The sequence below is a fragment of the Podarcis erhardii genome, assembly GCF_964252035.2.
Source record: "Podarcis erhardii genome assembly, chromosome: 5".
Lineage (NCBI taxonomy): Eukaryota > Metazoa > Chordata > Lepidosauria > Squamata > Lacertidae > Podarcis > Podarcis erhardii.
In genome coordinates, this window is record NC_138509.1 from 45,018,571 (window position 1) to 45,037,400 (window position 18,830).

The 18,830-nt window shown below is 41.3% G+C and overlaps 1 protein-coding gene across 2 annotated transcripts in view; it reads right to left on the reverse strand.

Moving 5' to 3' along the window:
- LHPP (phospholysine phosphohistidine inorganic pyrophosphate phosphatase) overlaps nucleotides 1-18,830 on the reverse strand; it is a 117,648-nt gene that overhangs the window by 37,093 nt on the left and 61,725 nt on the right. The window lies entirely within an intron of this gene.

Consider the following 18,830-nt stretch of genomic DNA (forward strand, 5'->3'; position numbering starts at 1 on the left):
AAATTGCAGTATCTAATAGTGTAATGGCCACATCACACATTGAGTTTCTTATATGGACACAATCTTTGTGTAGTTGTCTAAGACTTCTGCAAGGGTTCCTGGCCTAGTGCAGATATAACCATATTAGTGTCAACCAGGGTGTGTTTCCTTAACCCTATTAAGATTTAAAATGTATAGTGAACAATGGTTTAGCTTGCCTAAGCTAAGCTTTCCTCCCTGAGGGAATAAGTGGAAAGATGATAAAAAAGTAATTAAACTGTGAACTGATTTGGACATAATGTTTAAATAGGGTTAAGCATGACTTTAACAAGTCTGGGGCACGCACACTCTCCTCTCCCCATTCCTCCTCTTGCACAGCCACAAGGAGGAAGTAAGAAACATTTCTTTCCACTTTTAAACTAACCAGAATTCTCTATTAGGTTTAAACCCGGGGAACAACCCAGGTTCATAAGTCATAGTTTGATCCTGGGTGATTTGAACTAACCATAGTTAAAACTAACCAGAGCTTCTTGAGTTCTGACCTAAAGGGAAACTCTGGAAAGTATAAAAATGGAAGCAAACACTTCCAATCTCCTTTTCATGGTCATGCTCCCAGAGGAGGAGAAGAGGAGAGTGAAAGCCTGCGTTTCAGTCACATAATACAAAATTATAGTTTAGTGTTACAGTAAAAAAGCTCTTATTCCTTTAGTTCTGGTTTGCACCCTCTTGGTAGTTCCTCTGCACTCAGTTCAGAGGGTGGTGGCCTGAGAGGGCATTCTCTGTGGCACAGAGGGTGCACCTTCATTAGACAGGTTCCAGCAAATGCGGATGACACACCTCTTTACCCTGGCTTTTGACACTTGAGGCAAATATTGTCACAACCCAGCTTATTTCTGTCATAGTAAGTTGTCTTAAACTGTTTTTAATATTGTGTTTTAGTGTTGTAACCCACTCTGGGACCTTAGGGTGAAGGGTGAGTATGAAATAAATAAATAAAATTTGAATGAGTTGCAATCCTCAGGCTCGTGCACTCTCTCCTCTTTTGGTGCAACCACAGGGAGGAGACGGGAAGCTTCCATTTCCAACTAACCATGGTTACTTGTTACATACAAACTGTGCTCAGCTATGACTTAGGGAAACCAGTTAACTTGAAACCATGGTTAATGATTCTGGTCTGTTTCCCTAAATCGTAATTAATCCTGACCACAGTTCTCATTCAGCCATAACCAGTTAGTTGAAAACAGCTGTAGGAGCTTATGATCTCCTCCTTACAGCCACAAGAGGGGAAAAGACAGGATGGGGGAGTACATGAATCTGAGGCCTGGCCTGGGTACATAACACTAAGTGATGGCTTTCGTCTTATATGCGAGTCAGGCCACTTCTTTAAATATTGTTAAGTACTGAGCCACTGGAGACGCGGGTGGCGCTGTGGGTTAAACCACAGAGCCTAGGACTTGCCGATCAGAAGGTCGGCAGTTCAAATCCCCACGACGGGGTGAACTCCTGTTGTTCAGTCCCTGCTCCTGCCAACCTAGCAGTTCGAAAGCACATCAAAGTGCAAGTAGATAAATAGGTACCGCTCCAGTGGGAAGGCAAACGGCATTTCCGTGCGCTGCTGTGATACACCAGAAGCGGCTTAGTCATGCTGGCCACATGACCCGGAAGCTGTACGCCGACTCCCTCGGCCAATAAAACAAGATGAGCGCTGCAACCCCAGAGTCGTCCACGACTGGACCTAACAGTCAGGGGTACCTTTACCTTTACTGAGCTGCTGTGATTCAGCAGCTTCTTTCTGATACCAGCGGAATTGCCAAAAATGTAATTGCCTTCATGTGCTATGCTATCGTGTGTTAACAGCATAGATTGTATATTTTAATATGTCTCTCTCAGATGATCCAAAACGAGAGTTTGACTGATCCTGAAATACTGGCTAACTGAAACATTATGTATTATAAAGATGTTACAAACAGAAGCAAGTAGCGTTGTCAGGGCTGCCTCTAGGTCCCAGCTCACAGAGGACCAACGCCAGGCTGATATTATGTACAAAAGTCTTTATTGAAGTATAATTTCCATTTTAAAGCCACAGCGTGCAACCCTACGTCTAGACTCTAGATCGGCGAAGTCCTATCTGAATCACTTCCCCTGCTCCACCTTCTGCGCTAGCCCTGCTCCACCTTCTGCGCTGCTCTCTCCTCCTCTGGGTCCTCCTGCCCTCTGGGGCATTGCCCTTCCTGGACTCTTCCGACGCTGAGTCGCTTAGCTCCTCCCCTTGCCTCCGGCGTGCTTTAGGACCCGGTTCCCAATCCTCACTCTCTGCTGTACATTTGAACTTGCTTCTCGCGCCAACCCAGTGACCTTTCTCCTAACCGTTACACTACTTCTATCACTGCTTCCCTCTTCCGTGACACTGGCTGGATCTGACCTCCCCTCCGTTGTACGACTCTCCGAGGAAGGCGTGGTCAGCTCTGCCTCGTCTTCTCTCCCTGGTGGGGGAAGTACTGGTCCCGATGCCTGGGACCCTTCCCCCCCACTCTGCTCTGGTGGGGAAGCTGGTCCTGATTTCCAACTACTACTCTGGGAGTCCCTGCTCCCCCCTTGCTCCTGGGGCGTTCCCCTTGGGACCCCCCTACCCCTGGCCACTGGCGCTCCCTTCTGTGAATCTTCCGATTCGCTGGAGAGGCTTATGGAATCCCTCGGACCACTGTCTCCTCCTACACTGCCCTCTGATTCCTCCCCCTCGCTCTCCATCTCCCATCTTCCCTGTGCCTCTGCTCCTGAGCCCCTGACAAGCGTAAAAAGCATGGCTGCAATCCTTCCATTATCTAATGCGAAGGCCAGCTTAAAGGATATCCAGGCAATTAAAATGTTTTTGTAAGTGTTAATTACATCTGACTTAATTAACTAATGACTGATTGATCTTTTGATCACATTAGGTTCATAAGTGTAATTGTCTTAACAGAAGTATGGATTACAATCATTGTCTAATTAAACAAAACAAAAAAAAGTAGCTTATATTAGCAGCCAAACACAGATTTAATAGTTCTTTAGGGTCATTTTGTTAAAGTATATTAATGTGCTGCCTAAGGTCCCCTGTGATCAGCATTCCTCATGTACTTTAACATTAGCTAGAATAGTTTTTTTGGGGCTGCAGTCGTTCTGACCTTAATTTGCAAGCATTAACTTCATTGATTTCCTCAGGATACAGTGGCCCAGTGGAAAACAACACACATTCTTATATTCAAGATCACTAATGAACTAATGCAATTTATATAGATGCATTTTCTCACAGCACTGGCAGAACATTTGCTGCATGGAGGGTTACTTCTCTTCATGTACAGAAGGGTGGGTGCAGACTGGTAATCAGGAGTTATGCTTGCATGATGCTTAATCACAAAGACCACGTGTGGCCAAGCAAGCTGTGGGAAGAAGGCATTTATTTAACCTCCACGTATGTATTAAACACTAAAGCCCTGATCAGGAGAATAAAGTACTGATCAAAAGGAGAGAGACCTCGAAGAGCAGGTCAAGATTAACAAGCATTAGCCAAGCAGCTAGAACAGAGTGCAGCTGTGCCTTTTACACAGCCTGTGATTCACGCCAGGGCTAACTATTCTTACCCAGGGCTTCTTCAAACTTTTTAGATGCCAAAGTAAAGGAGTTAACTATTTCTGGGCCTGAAGCAGATAACTTGCAACCATAGGTAAGGCCATTACTAGGAAAAGATTGCTTTACAGAAGTCCAACTCAGGAAGGCAGTAGTAATCAGGAAGCTTACAGCTGGCATTTTAGTGCCTGTTGTAAGATTGCTTACTCTGTTGTACATCGCAATTGCTTCTGATTTGATTTGCTTGCGTCATTTTGTTTTAATGCAGTTTGAGCACATATGCATTAAAATATGAGAGTGGTGTGTTTGAAACGGTCACTAACTAAAAGTTGTTCTCATTTATTGTCTTCTAAGGTTAAGGATGGGGTCACCCACATAAGCTGTTTTCCATTACAGTTTAAAGTAATTGCCTACAACCAGGAGCAAAGAAAATGTCATGGGAAAATGACTGTCTCCACTAGAACACTTATCTATTGAGTGCTAGACACACTGTGTCTCAAGTCAACTGCATGTACCAACAGGAAGGAAAGCACCCGGCAGAAACCATATTACACCACTGGATGATGGTGACCAGAAACTATATTCCCCATCTCCAAACACAAGCTGCTTGGATGCTTAGTTAAAGAACCGATTCATGCTTTTGACAAATGTGGATAACAACTCAAAGCTTGTGATAAGCTTAAGCTTATACACAGCTATATCGTGTGCACCAATGGGAAAGGAAAAGTATGTGTTCAGAAGAAGTGCATGGATCATTTTCATCAATGTAGGCAACTGTAGGAAGCTTTCAAGATGGAAGTGTGGGGCTTAAATGGAATTGTGCTCACTGTGCTCATACAAATTATCAGCAATCCAGTTCCCAGCGTAAATCTCTGAAACTGTTGTGATTTGGGGGAAGTACAAACCAAAGCCAGTTCATGCTACAGCAGGGAACTGGGCAGGAAGGTTAGTTCTTAGGAAATGGTACATGATAGTGGGATTGCACATTCTATGCACACTTAAAGCCTCTTTGGAGTTCCCCCAAAGAATCATGGGAACTGTAGTCTGTGAAGTTCTGTGAGGGGGAACTACAGTCCCCAGGAATCTACAGGGAATCTACCCGCTTTAAATGTGCACTGGATTTGTTTTAAGTCTGTGGTATGGATCTGTCTTTAGTCTGTTGGTATAGACTGAAAAGACTACATATATATTGAGAAATCACCTAAAACTACCCACAGTAGCTTTATGCTTCCACAGGTTATCATTCTGTATACTATCTATGCTTAAATGCAAAATTATGTTTTAAATATACAAAGTTAAAAACAATTATTATGTGAACCAAACATGGGCATGTTCACATTACCACCTTATAGTGCATACATAATGTATTTTGGATAACCTCATGTGAACACAGATGGCAAACCAGAACTGGAAGCCTACCTATGCACAGTAAACAGGAGTGTGAACACAACCTATATTTCCTTGTGAAGAGTTTTATAGCAGCCCAGAAGATGCAAGATGCATCAAAAACTCAAGGGTTGAGCAAGATAAAAAACACATTAAGAGATCAAGGCTATAAACAAAAGTATCAAGGATGCTATTAAACTGACTGAAATGGGAGGAAGGGGGGACTTTGGCATAAGCCTGTTTTTGTTGCTGTTGTTTAATGTATTAGAAAAAGGCCTCTTTGGACACAGAGTCACTTTTCTACCCAAGCATTTGAAGACACCAAAATAAGCTATTTCAAAAATACTTCATTTTAATGCAATACAGTGAGTCTAGCAGTCAGTTATCTACATCCAGCTATATATGCAGGAGGAGGTCAAGGGTTAGCCTTCCTTTCCTCAAGTTGTTATTGCGGCTATATCCCTTTCTACTTAAATATCTGCCATGGCAGTGCAATGACAGCATGAACTCGTCTATAGTTTGTTTAGCCACTGTTAATCTCCTTATAAATGCTCTTGGCATATTGGATAAAGTAATACTTAGTGAAGGCAATCTCATTAGTAGGCTGGGTTTTGTTTAACAGAATTGACTACTTTTTCACATCATGTTGTTACCAGTCTTTTTTTTAGCTGCTGCTAATGGTAGTGGACAAATTTGAGCATTGCAAGCTCTGATTTGTTTTCTTTTTTTACCAGAACCTTGAGATGTGGAGAGGTAATTGACATTAAAGTATACAATCCCTTTAAACACATATGGTCAGCCTAATAATTTATTTCAATTTCTAGCTCTGAGCTCACAGCCCTTTCACACCCAGATCCCCTCACAGCAGTTGGCAAGAATGTGTCTTGAGGGGGAGGGAGAAAACAATATGAACGACAAAAGAGCACCTGGCACTGGGGATAGTAGTTCATTGATGCCCAGGAAACTGAGGTGGTGCTCCAGAAACCTGCTAAAGGGCAAGAAACGACAGGAAGGAAGCAGTTCATGGTTTCAGTTGTCTCTACAGGAATGCACAGAGTATGGGAAACAAACAAGATGAACTGGAGCTTTTAATACAGGATGGCAAATATGACCTGGTAGGCATTACTGAAACCTGGTGGGATGAGACTCATGACCGGAATGTAGAAATCGAGGGGTATAACCTGTTCAAAAGGAATAGACCAAACAGGAAGGGCGGGGGGGGGGAGTGTAGCATTGTATATAAAGGATGTGTACACTTGTGAAGAAATCCATGACCTAGAGCATGAAAAGCAGATTGAGAGTATATGGGTAAAAATTGTAGGAGAGAGAAACAACAGTGACCTTACTGTGGGTGTCTGCTATTAACTGCCAAGCCAGACTGAAGACTTTGATGATGCCTTACTACAGCAGATTACCAAGCATTCAAAAAAGGAGAATTTAGTAATCATGGGGGACTTCAACTTTCCTGATATCTGTTGGGACTCAAACTCTGTCAAGAGTGTAAGATCTGACAAATTCCTCCATTGCGTCACTGACAATTTCATTTCCCAGAAGGTGGAAGAACTAGCAAGGGGATCATCTATCTTGGACCTGATCCACACCAATAGGGAGGAACTGATTGATGAAGTGGAAGTGCTCTGAAACTTGGGAGGAAGTGATCATGCTCTCCTGGGTTTCAGCATACAGAGGCAAGGGGAAACTGAGTGTAGTCTGACACGTATTCTGAACTTTAAGAAGGCCAATTTTGAAAACCTGAAGGAGCTACTGGGTGTGATCCCATGGTCAGAAACTCAATGAGAAGGGAATCCAATAAGTGTGGGAGTTTCTAAAGGAGAAATATTGAAGCCCCAAATGCAGACAATATCAACAAGAAAGAAAAGTGGGAAGCATCTAAGGAAACCAGTGTGGCTACATAAAGAGCTTATAAATGAACTGAGGGTTAAGAAGGCCATGTATAAGAAATGGAAGAAAGGGGAAATCACAAAGAAGGAATATACACAAGTAGCCAACAGTTGCAGGGGGAAAGTCAGGCTGGCTAAAGCTCAGAATGAGCTTGCAAGAGAGGTTAAAAATAAAAATAAAAGGTTTCTTCAGCTATGTCTGAAGTAACAGGAAGAACAAGCAAGTGATAGGTCCTCTGTGTGGGGAACATGGAGAAATGATATTGGGTAACAGAGAAAAGGTTGAACTACTCAACACCTACTTTGCCTCTGTCTTCACCCAAAAGGAAAATGATGCCCAACTTGGTGATAACAGAATAAATGATGTAAGGAGGGAGATGCAGCCCAAGATAGGAAAAGAGGTAGTAAGGGAACACCTGGCTACTTTAAATGAATTCAAATCTCCAGGGCCTGATGAGCTGCATCCAAGGGTACTAAAGGAGTTTGCAGATGTAATTTTAGAGCCCTTGCCTTCATGCTTGCCTATAAATCTTTCTGACAGTAAGAGCTGTTCAGCAGTGGAACAGACTCCAGTAAGAGGTGGTGGACTCTCCTTCCTTGGAGGTTTTTAAACAGAGGTTGGATGGCATCTGTCACAGATGCTTTAGATGAGATTCCTGCATTGCAGGGGGTTGGACTAGATGACTCTTGACAACTCTAAGAGTCTATGATTCTTACTATGGCAGCAAAGACAGTCCTAAAACACTAACGCAGGTGGACTCCTCCTCCTAACTTCTCTCATGACTTTGGCATTGTTTATCAAAATCCTTCTCACCAAAATGAGGGTTAAAAAAAATATACTAAAAAAGTTTAAATCTGAAAATCTCAGATGTGACTAGCACCATGGTGGAAAATGACAACCATGAAGGCGATATCATCTATTCTTCCACAACTACGTCAATACCATGGAGTTAGTGTACTTCATGAGACAACCCATAGTAGTGTGTTGATCTGTGCCTGAACTAGGTCAAATTAGATGTTGCAGATATTAGCATCAACATGTAATTGTGTTCCCGTTAGATTGCCAAAAGCCTGGGAGGAGAGAACATTTTTAAAAGTGCGCACACACAAGCATAGGATCAGAACATGACACAGCCAGTTTGTATTGAAGAAGTTGGAACATGGAACCAAAGGAATTCAGATAAAATGGTCCTGCCAAGGCAATGTGCCTAAGCACAGACATGCAGAAATGTGGATGAGGTCAAAGGGTATTCTGTCTCAATCTGCTCGTTAAGAGTCTGTTCTGTAATTAAAGCCTCCTGTTGGAGAAAGAGGAGAGGTGAACAGCTATTATTCAGGGCCAGGCAAAGAAGCAAAGCCTTATTAGAGATGGTTTTAAAGGAAGTCTCTCTGCTGATAGCCATGGTGTTTGTACAGGCAGATGCTTGCAAGTTGAGTTGTACACAGTTCATGGAAACAGACGCAGACCTGCTATGCAGTTTAGGAAGAGAGCAGCTATTTCAGAGATTTTATGAAAAATGAAAAACAAAAGATTCTTGTCCTTAAGAGTAAAATGATATTATGCCAACATTGTTTTAAATATCTACAAAGATCTCAAAAAGCAAAACAAAAAAATGGAGAGGGGGTGTTCAAGTGTGGGGCTTCTCAAGCAATTAAAAAGACGTGGAATTGTTAACGAGAGGTATGTGATGTATGATTCCGTTTGAAAAACAGCAACAACCATGTTAGCGCTACAATTTAAAGAGCTGTCAACAGCTTTTGCAAAACACTCGACATTGCTGGCAATGATATCGGTTAAAGACCCACCCAGAAGAACACCTAGCAATCCAGATGCAGCATGCGAAAAGCATTTTGAAAGTATGCACATTCTGAATATATCCTTTAACCCCAAGCGGGACCTGAGCACAACAGCACTCTTCCACTCCTGCAATTTCATGCAGCTGGTATTCAGAAGCATCCTATTTCCAACCAAGGAGGCACAGCATATTCTCCATCATGGCTCCTCCATAACCATCAGAATGCTTCCTAAGCAAGGCAGAGTATTCACTGTGTTTAAAATGAATAAATTCGCCCTGTAGTAAGCGTGAATTCAGGACCAAGAAAAGCTGGATTCTAAAAACTCTCCGAACATTAAGCAGGTTTAATTATTTTGCAACGTTTCTTTTGCTTATCACACTACAAGACAAAGAATGGTACAGGGCACTGACATGTGAACGGCAGAAATCTAGCCTCAGATTCTTCTCCAGTTTCTAACATTTCACCAAGCACTGGCCATACATTTTCAAGCCTATCTCTGAAGTTTAACAGATGAGATCAAAAGGGGTGGGATGGAGAAAAACCAATATTTTCCAGGTTATTAATTCTATACCCATTACCTATTTCTGTACTTCAGTGGGTACATACAAAGCTTTACACTTCATAATATTAAGCCAAATTTAATATCTGTTAGACTTTGCCATATGATCTGGGCTATAAGAAGAGGTGTAGGTGAAGGATCTTCACCTGTTTTCATGGGAAGAATACCTCTTGCTCTCTACCTTGCCATAAGCAGCAAATTATTGATTTGGATGCACACACTAGGCGATGTACCCATTCTCTAACCTATCCTCCACTGCAAAACATGTATCCCCAGCATAAAACTTCTCCCCTTTGAACAGAAAACAGCTGAAAACCAGAAGAGATGAGCTCTATCCTTGGTGAACCATGTCCAAATATTGGTCTCTCAGTTTCTCATTTTGTCTTAAAACATTTCGACGGCAGCATACAACCCAGGAAGAATATCAGAATATGCAACGGTCCATTAACATCACCTGACCTTAATCTAACGTAGAAAAGTGTATGGCAGATGTGCTATCAGTAGAGAATAATTATATGAACATAAGGAATATGATTTAATGGGGAATGTGTGAATTTATAAATTTCTTTGAAATCCAGATTTTCATTGGAAGGTCCAGCACAGCTAATCCTGTTAGCAATAGGATTTAGGCAACGAGATGAGAAGCAACACAATAACACACATGGCGCTTCATCTCTCCGAGCTAATTTTCATGCAGTGATATTTTTAGATAAAAAGGCACCACTTCACTTTCTTGTGAGAGCAATAATAATAGATAATCAAAAGGAACTACAAACATACCTCCCCTGTGGTTTATATTCCTGGTAAGATATACCCTAGCAAAACGCAATAGTGAAAGGGAATATGTTTATGTAATAAAATCCCTTTGAAATAGCTCTTGATCCTTATGAGCTTTCTCAAAGAAACAGGGCAAATTGTGAGATTTATATTGTGTGTGTTAAATATTCATAGGGATTTTTGTGATTTTCATCCTATGATTAAGCTTTGTTACCAACTGACCATACTTACCTCTGCATAATTTCTTTTACGATTATTATTTTCCAATGTTTGAACAAGATTATATATACATTTATGTAAATGTACATCTGTGAGCATACAGCACATTACCAGAGCAGGTCTATTCTCAAAGGTTTCATAATGAATAAGACTCGCAACAACAGATTGGTTTGAGGAACAGAGTCTATGAGATTAGTTGCCCACTTACACTGGTACAGACCTAGTGAAGACTATAGGACTACACCGGTGTAAGCAGCCTGTGAATGGAGCAGCCCATAAGCACATAGCTGTATCTTCTGGGCATAGGAACAGATCTGATAGAAAAATGAGTCTCCCTGACACTGTTGTGTGCTGCGGTGTGATTACCATAGAAATATGCAGCAGGGCAACTTAAAGTGTATGTAAGTCCATAAAGCTCCAGGAAAAGAATGGGCTCCTTTTAGCATATGAATTGCTGTTGCTCAGGGACCAAGCTTTCAATCGCAAGTCAATTTAAGAGGTTTTTTTTAATCTCCCAGATGGCAGTCGCTCTAGGAAAATCAAACTATAAGGGCTTGCTGCATTACTATAAATGGTGAATTGCACAGCCCAAGAAAGATTATTTATTTATTCATTCTTAAATGCATGAAGAGCCAAACCCAGTCTGCCTTACTCATGAACATTTATTATAGTAGGACTGCTTGTGACAGCAAGGCAAGAAGGTTTTGTCCCAGAAGACACTCAGTTTTCCCCCTCAGGCACAGTAGGAGTGTACAGCATTACTGTGAAAATAAACATTCCTGGAACAGCGTCTAAATTGGAACAGAGAATTTTACCAATAAAACACAGCTAATCCTATCAACTAAAATGAATTAAAATCTAACTAGGTTGTATCTATAAAAGCATTGGCATAGAACAAATATGTGGAAAACATTCAGTGGAATAATGAAGTGTGATTAGCAGGGGACACTTTTACATGTCTGTGCAAGAAGTAAGTCTCACTGAGTTCCATGGTGCTTATTTCCCAGGTAAGCATGTATACAGCTGATGTCTAAACTGGTCAGAAAGGGAGTTAAATTGAAACTAATGGAGTCATCATCTCTAGGAAGAAAGCATGTAGGAATGAGCAAAGTGCAGGGAGAGTAAAGCCGAGCACAGTCAGTAGCAGTCTGTGGGGTGGGGCAGTATTGCTCACGTAGCTTCCCAATGCAAAGGTCACTGCCCATAACTGAGGGGTGCAAAGTGGCCAGGGGGGTGGGTGTGGTGCAGGTGAAGCGGTAGTAGGAGCATCAGATTGGCTCTGACGCTGCATCTGCACTGCACTGACTTCCTGATTGCCTTACTCCTTCCCCTCTTGGTTACCAGCAGCAACTTCCATGTTGTGCAACAAGGTGAGTTTTCCTGCCCTGCTCTGCCCACCACTACCACCAGCAGTGATGCTAGATTAAGTGCTTCTGGCCAATTTAGACAACATCTGGAAGACCACAGGTTCCTCATCCCTGTGTTAGCTTGCTTTATATATGATCTTAACTCATGAACAGATGCTATGTGCAGCAGTGCAGAAACAGCCATAGTGTGCTTTGATTTCATATAGAGGCTCGACAGCTCAGTGTCAAATATTTAGCTAGAGTGGGACTCACCTCTCTGTTGAAGAATAGGCCTAGCTCCCAAAGTATCTGAACAGACACAAAAATCCTCTGTCCTGGCTTTGTAAGTAGAGATAACTATATCATGATTCAGTTTTCCCACCGCTAACTGTGGAGGGAAAGAGACCTATCTGTCTGTGGACCTCATTCTTCCATAGCCAGCTGTTGTGGAGGATCAGTCAACTAACAATTTCCTGCTGAGTGGCTGCAACACTGACCCAGAACATCCCTGCCAGCTAAACAACCTTCTTCTGTGGGAGGGGAAATCTTTTGATCCCTGTGAAAATTCACTGGTAGGGTGCAACAATGTCTTCCCGTCCCCTTTCCCATCACACTCCTTCTGTCTGTATAATTCTTAAAGACCCTGGAAATGTTTACATTATTAACAGCACTTTGACACATTGGCTTTTAAAAATAAACAGTCCCAGAAATGCAATTATCTTTTCCCTGCCTCATAGCACCGGAATGAAGAAAGTTCACAAATGAACGAACCATTTGCACAAAATTTTTATCTGAACACACTGAGGAAAACTGCGGCTTTCCATGCAAAATATTATTGCCAAGGAATCTGTAAAAGAGATTCAGACCAAACCTTAGTTGTTGCTGTCTTTTTCTTGAGCTGGAAGCAAATTTTAACCTGAAATTGCTTTATCTCCTTTCCGGTTACCTGTTTAAATTCTCTCGCTTTTTCTTTAAAAATTAATAAATCTCCTTTATTGGCATCGAAAAAAATGCATCGAATACATGGATCAGAACACAACACAGTTAACGAAACATACTAGGAGATAACTTTAGGATAAAAATGACCAGACATTGCAAGATTTTTGAGTGGCGCCATGAAATTAAGTCACCATAGGTCCTAAGAGCCATTTTCGAACCTCACAATGTCTCTTCTCTTTTAAAAGTAGTAACGCGGGTGGTGCTGTGGTCTAAACCACTGAGCCTAGGGCTTGCCGATCGGAAGGTCGGCGGTTCAAATCCCCGTGACAGGGTGAGATCCCATTGCTCGGTCCTAGCTCCTGCCAACCTAGCAGTTCGAAAGCATGTCAACGTGCAAGTAGATAAATAGGTATCGCTCCACTGGGAAGGTAAACAGCATTTCCATGTGCTGCTCTGGTTTCTCCAGAAGCAGCTTAGTCATGCTGGCCACATGACCCAAAACTGCGGACAAATGCCGGCTCCCTCGGCCTGTAAAGCGAGATGAGCGCCGCAATCCTAGAGTCGTTTGCGACTGGACTTAACGGTCAGGGGTCCTTTACCTTTACCTTTTTAAGGCATTCATTGGCCATAGCACAAGTATTGAAAAAGTAAGCAACGCTTTTGGTGATACTTCAATGTATATATGGGAAACAAATCTAGACTATGAAATAAGAGGCCCCAGGATGGAATTCCCTACTGTTTGATAAATCTGCTAAATCAATATCTGCCTACATTAAGGGAAATAACATCAAAGTTCTGCATAGGTGTCACATATCGTCTTGGGACACACACCAGTTGGTTGGTATGGCTGTAGATATATTATCACCTTTGGTGACATAGGTGCCAACTCCTAGGAGTGGAGCTGTCTTTGACCCTCTCAATATTTGTTGGCAGGGGGCTGAGCCCCCCCCCAATGTTGAGGAGGCAAAGGAGGCTGGGCACAGAGCCACGTGTGGTGCAGCATCAGTGACCAGCTCCTTCTTAGCAACAGAGAAGAGAAGCTACTGGCCACTGAAGCCACGCAGTGCTGGGCTCTGCACTCAGCCTCCTCCCAACGATGTGAATGCAGTCACACTGGACCCCCTCAATATTGGGCACAAGATGGCACCTCTGCTTGGTGGGAATGCCCGATAGTTCAGGGATTTGGGGGAGCAGTACGTGATGAGATTGCTAAATACTTCATTAATCAATATGCAGCACAACTGTCCATATTATACATGTTTGAAGGCACAGATGAAGACATTTAAATGAAGGACTTGTGAAGGTTTTTGTTAGTGGTGGCAAGGCAATCTATTGCTCAAAAAATGTAAGGAGTTGCAGCGTTTTTAGTATTGAGCTTTGTTATTGAAACCGTCTGGCATATAGCTATAACGGAAAAGATAACACATGAAACATGGATATTAAAAGGAACCAAAAAACCACAAAAGCTTTATGCCATATGGTGGAAATTTGTTGTATATACCACGGGGCTGGAAAACACTCTGCCAGCTGCATCTTTACAAATAAGGTCTTCATGATTTTGTGTATGTTAATTGTACCCCTGACCATCTGTACGGACAAACTGGAGCATCTCCGGACTTCTGTTATATTGAATTACTGTAATAGGGAGAAGGGAAAAGAGAATAACCTACTGTATTTTTCCATCTATGAGATGCCCCCATGTATAAGACCCCCCCCTATTTTGGGGGACTCCGATTTAAGAAAATTGGGGGAGATGGCCCCCATGTATAAGATGCCCACAAATTCTGGACATTATTTTTTAGGGGGGAAACTAGTCTTATACACGAAAAAATATGGTAATTCTTACTTTCATGCTGGCAAGCAGGGAGGAGAGGAGAGTTAGGGAAAGGTTTATGGTTGCAGTTGAATTTAGTGCATTTTAAAATTCTCATATAGTCTGAGAAGACTTCCCAAACTGGAAGACTGGTTAATCAAAATCTGGGGCTCTGGACAGATGGTTAAACTGACCATTAAGGTTCAGCAACCTAGACAGTGGGACAATAACTTCATTGAAAAGAGGGGTCTTTTCATAGCCTAATGGAATGAGAGAACACATGAGGCAGTAAACCCTTATATGATCTACTATATGATTCATTTGAATAAATGAATAAAATGAACAATTCAAAAAAATTGTGTGTGTGAGACACACCCACCAATTAAAATGTTCCTGGGAGACGGTGTGTGGGGGTGTGGGTGTGTGCGCGCGCACACACACACTCACACACACACACACACACAGATTACTGTGAATAACAAAACAGATATTTTATTGTAATATCTACAAAAAACCAAAAATATTTAGAAACCAGATATTTTATTTATATGGCAACATAAATCTGTTTTGTTCATTACAGTAAAGTTTATTATATTTCAGTGATTAACCAGGTCCTAAAATGGATCAAAAGCAAGCTAGTGTGAAGTGCCCGCCCCCCACACCCCTGGACCATAATCAGTGATAAACAGATATTATAATATTATGAATATTTAGCAATAAATATTTATATCTGCATATATACTGTTTTTATTTTCTTTTTAATACATAGATTATAGTTATACACATCATTTTAATTATGTACTATTAATTATATGTAAGTAAAATAAAGAGGAATATATTCATAGGCCTGAATAGAAGCAAATCATGAAAATATAAAAGCAATATTCATTTTTAAAACTCAAGTTAGATTTGCCCAGGCTTTTACACTCTGCCCCATGCAACAACCAGAAGGCCCAGTGGAGCCCTGGCTGATTTCAGGCTAAAATTCACCACAGCCAACTGTGAAGATAAATAGTTTGCTGGAGGAAGAAGGCAAAGACACCATTTTGGTGTTCTGCAGAGTGCCTCCCCCATGCTGTAGCGCTCAGCCAAGCTCTAGCTGTCAAGGTGGTTGTTGCTGAAACATTTTCTTTTTAACACTTGACCCAAAGGTTAACGTATACATAGTTTAATCAATGCATCGCTTTACAAACAGGCTCCATCTACGGCACTTAGGCCTGCAGTGGCCTGGCCAACATTCCAGGGTGCAAGCTCTGAGGTAGATAAATCTGTGGTAATAATAGCTTTTCAATTATTTCTTTCTCTCAGATAATTCTTTCTGCATTGATTTGTTTGTTGTACAGTCCTTGTTTACATGCATATTACAGAGGCATGCTGTGGGGCATATTCTCAGTTCATGGGGCTTGCTGCTGCGTGGACCCAGTAGCCATGTATTGTAGGGGGGGGGGAATTAATGTTGTTAACCAAGCTGTCCTTCAGAGAAGCTGTCTGCTATGTTGATATTTTCTAATGCACAGTGGCTGTAATTTGGTAACATATTCTGTTTGCAAGAGATCTCCAGTTCAACCCTAGGCACCTCCAACTAGGTCTGGAAAGATTCCAGTCTGAAATGTTGGGCACCTGCTGAGTTAAGTGGCTCAATGAGCTGACTTGGTGTAAGGTAGATTGCTGATTTTATATCTTATTTTCAGGAAAGGTCAGCACTGTCTAAGAGACTAATCTGAAGTCTTGCAAGAGGATACAAGAGGATTTCATTTCTGGTACAAACTCACCAGAGAGGGAATCAGGCAAGAGAGCCAAAACCTGTGCTCCTGTTTTTTCTTGGTACTGACTTTTCTGCTCCACTAACATGTCTGTGAAAAAGCAATTCATGAAATGCTATACTGGCTACTCATTGGAAAGTCCCCAGTTGCTGGTGAACCACACTTTGTGTACATAATGCCACCTAATGGACATTCAGGCTTATAGCCATGAAATGTTGTAATAGAGGGAGATATTGCATATACTATATAGTACTTGCTCAATAACTCCAAGGAACCTTATGTACAGTGAAGGAAAAAATTATTTGATCCCCTTCTAAATCTGCCCATTTGCCCTCTGACAAAGAAATGACCAGTCCATAATTTTAATGGTAGGTTTATTGTAGCTGTGAGAGACAGAAAAACAACAGGAAAACTCCCAGAAACCCAGAAGACAAAAGTCTGCCTGCCAACAAGAATTGTGTGGGTTACTAAACTGCAGAATGCCTACATACTACCTGAGTTAATCACAGTGATGGATAATTATTTGATATTTTAATGTTACTGATGCTCTTTAAAATTATGTATTTTTAGATTATTTCTATATACTTGCTTAATTTATATTTTTTGTGTACTGCCTTGTGAAAAGGTTTGTTTTTAAAGGGGGGGTCTGTAGAAATTTAATCAGTTAAAACAAATCCTCTGTAAAGAAGTGATGGTTCCAAGTTTTGACTTGCCTAGGGTCATCGCTGAGCAGGTATATGAGTCTGGGTCTCCTACATCCAAACCAATCACAGTACATGCTGCACCACAGCCAATGTTTCCAGATTCCCAAAGGAAAACAATAGGGGTTGAAGGTAAGAAAAATCAAAGGAAGGAGAACATTTTGACTTTTTTGCTTCTGGGTTGAAAATCATTAATGCATAATCTTAAAGCTACTTACCAAGGTGTGAGTCCAATTTAACTTAGTGAGACATATTTCTGAATAGACATGTCACCAGGTTGCACTATTCATCTGGCAGTACAAATTATGACCTACAAATTATGGCTGGCAGTCACTATTTATTTGGATAAACTTTTCTTCATGGGGTCATTTTCTGGGGACCAAGTTATTCTAAATTCAAACACAGTGGCTTGATTAACACTGTGATTAACATCAGTCCTAGGTTCCTAAAAACTTCCATGTCCTTTCTCTTTTTCCTTAAGTCTTTATTGAAAGTTTTCCTAAGATATACATCCAGTAAATACTATATCATGTTGGTGCTTGTTTTCTTCCCATCTCAGTTCTGTCAGCTTGCTACAGTTGTGAAAGAGAATAGGAATAGAGCCAGGTATTTGAATTACATGATTCCGGAAAAAGTAATCAACAGAAATGAAAAAGGATACTCTCCGCTACCATGTTTATAGATTCGTTTCATATCTACCGAAGAAAATTCCAAGGTCAGGTTTCTTTCTGGGCTCTTTATCAAAGGGACTGTGAGCATATCCATTTGGCACATATCAATATCAGCATGTCCCAAAGAGAGTATTTGTACTTGCTCATGTGCCATGCTAACTTAATAGCAACAGGAGGACAGAAGGAGAGCTTTTACTGAACAGGCTCAGGATATGTCTTCAGTATATTGAGAATCTAAAGCTACATCTCTATTTCTTAGCTACCCAGATAGATACCTCATTTACTTTTCAAAAAAATCATTCTAAAGATGTCCATAATGCAACTCCCCATGATCCCACTGGCATGGTATAGGTCAGATACGATCTCTTCCTCTGGGGCATCCACCTACACCAGCTATGAATAACTATGCATTCCCCAGCAGTCTCTGTGAGCTTCGTAGACCTATAGAAGAAGTGTCGGTTTTCACACCTTCCACTTCTCAACTGAAAGAAGCAGAAGTACTGTCATATCACTGTCTCCTAATTGCAGCAGTAAAGAATAAATCTAAGCAAAGATCACAAAACCTTAAACACCCATAAATTGGACTTGCGCAAGAACACAACCCGGAAACATTCTTTTGACTTCACTGTCCTCACCAATACACATTGCCAGGCCAAGTTAGTGAAACTTAAGTTTGCTATTAGCAAACTCAGTTTGAATGCAGAGACAGTACTGCACCATATTTCTATAACTCTCATTTCAGCCTGCACAGTTTTAAAGGGTATTTCCATGGCAGTTATTCAAACAGCCAAGAATCAAGCAAATGTAGGAAACAATGTTATAATTGGAATAGCAGCATGTGGTATTGTAAACTAGAGAATCCGGAACAGTAAAGCTGCTTAATTGAGTTTCCATCAGGTCCAGTTGTTCAGATTAATCCAGGAAGCATCTGTCTGGCTGAACGTGTGCTCCGAGTTGCTGAATATGGGTAAGATCTTAAATCATTTTATACACAGTATCCCGCTGCTTCCTCTCAATTGTCCTTTTATATAACAAGCTGTGCTCTGGCATCAGCAAATCCCTTGACAACCACCATATTAGTACACAAGTATACAAAAGCACAGGGCCGAGAGACCACATTTGGGCTAAATATTGCCTGCTCTGGCTAGGATACAAAAATCCTCTGCAATATGAACCAAGTAGTTTGCCTGCCACACACACACACTCACACACCATGAACAAAATGTTTGCCATTTCCAACCGTGTACTTTCCATTACATCCCACCATTAAAGCAATTTCAGAGTTCTTAAAAATAGTCACAATATAATACTTCTCCTGTGGCAAAGCATTGCACATCTGGCTCCTGATTTCCTTTAAAATAATACAATGATTATGT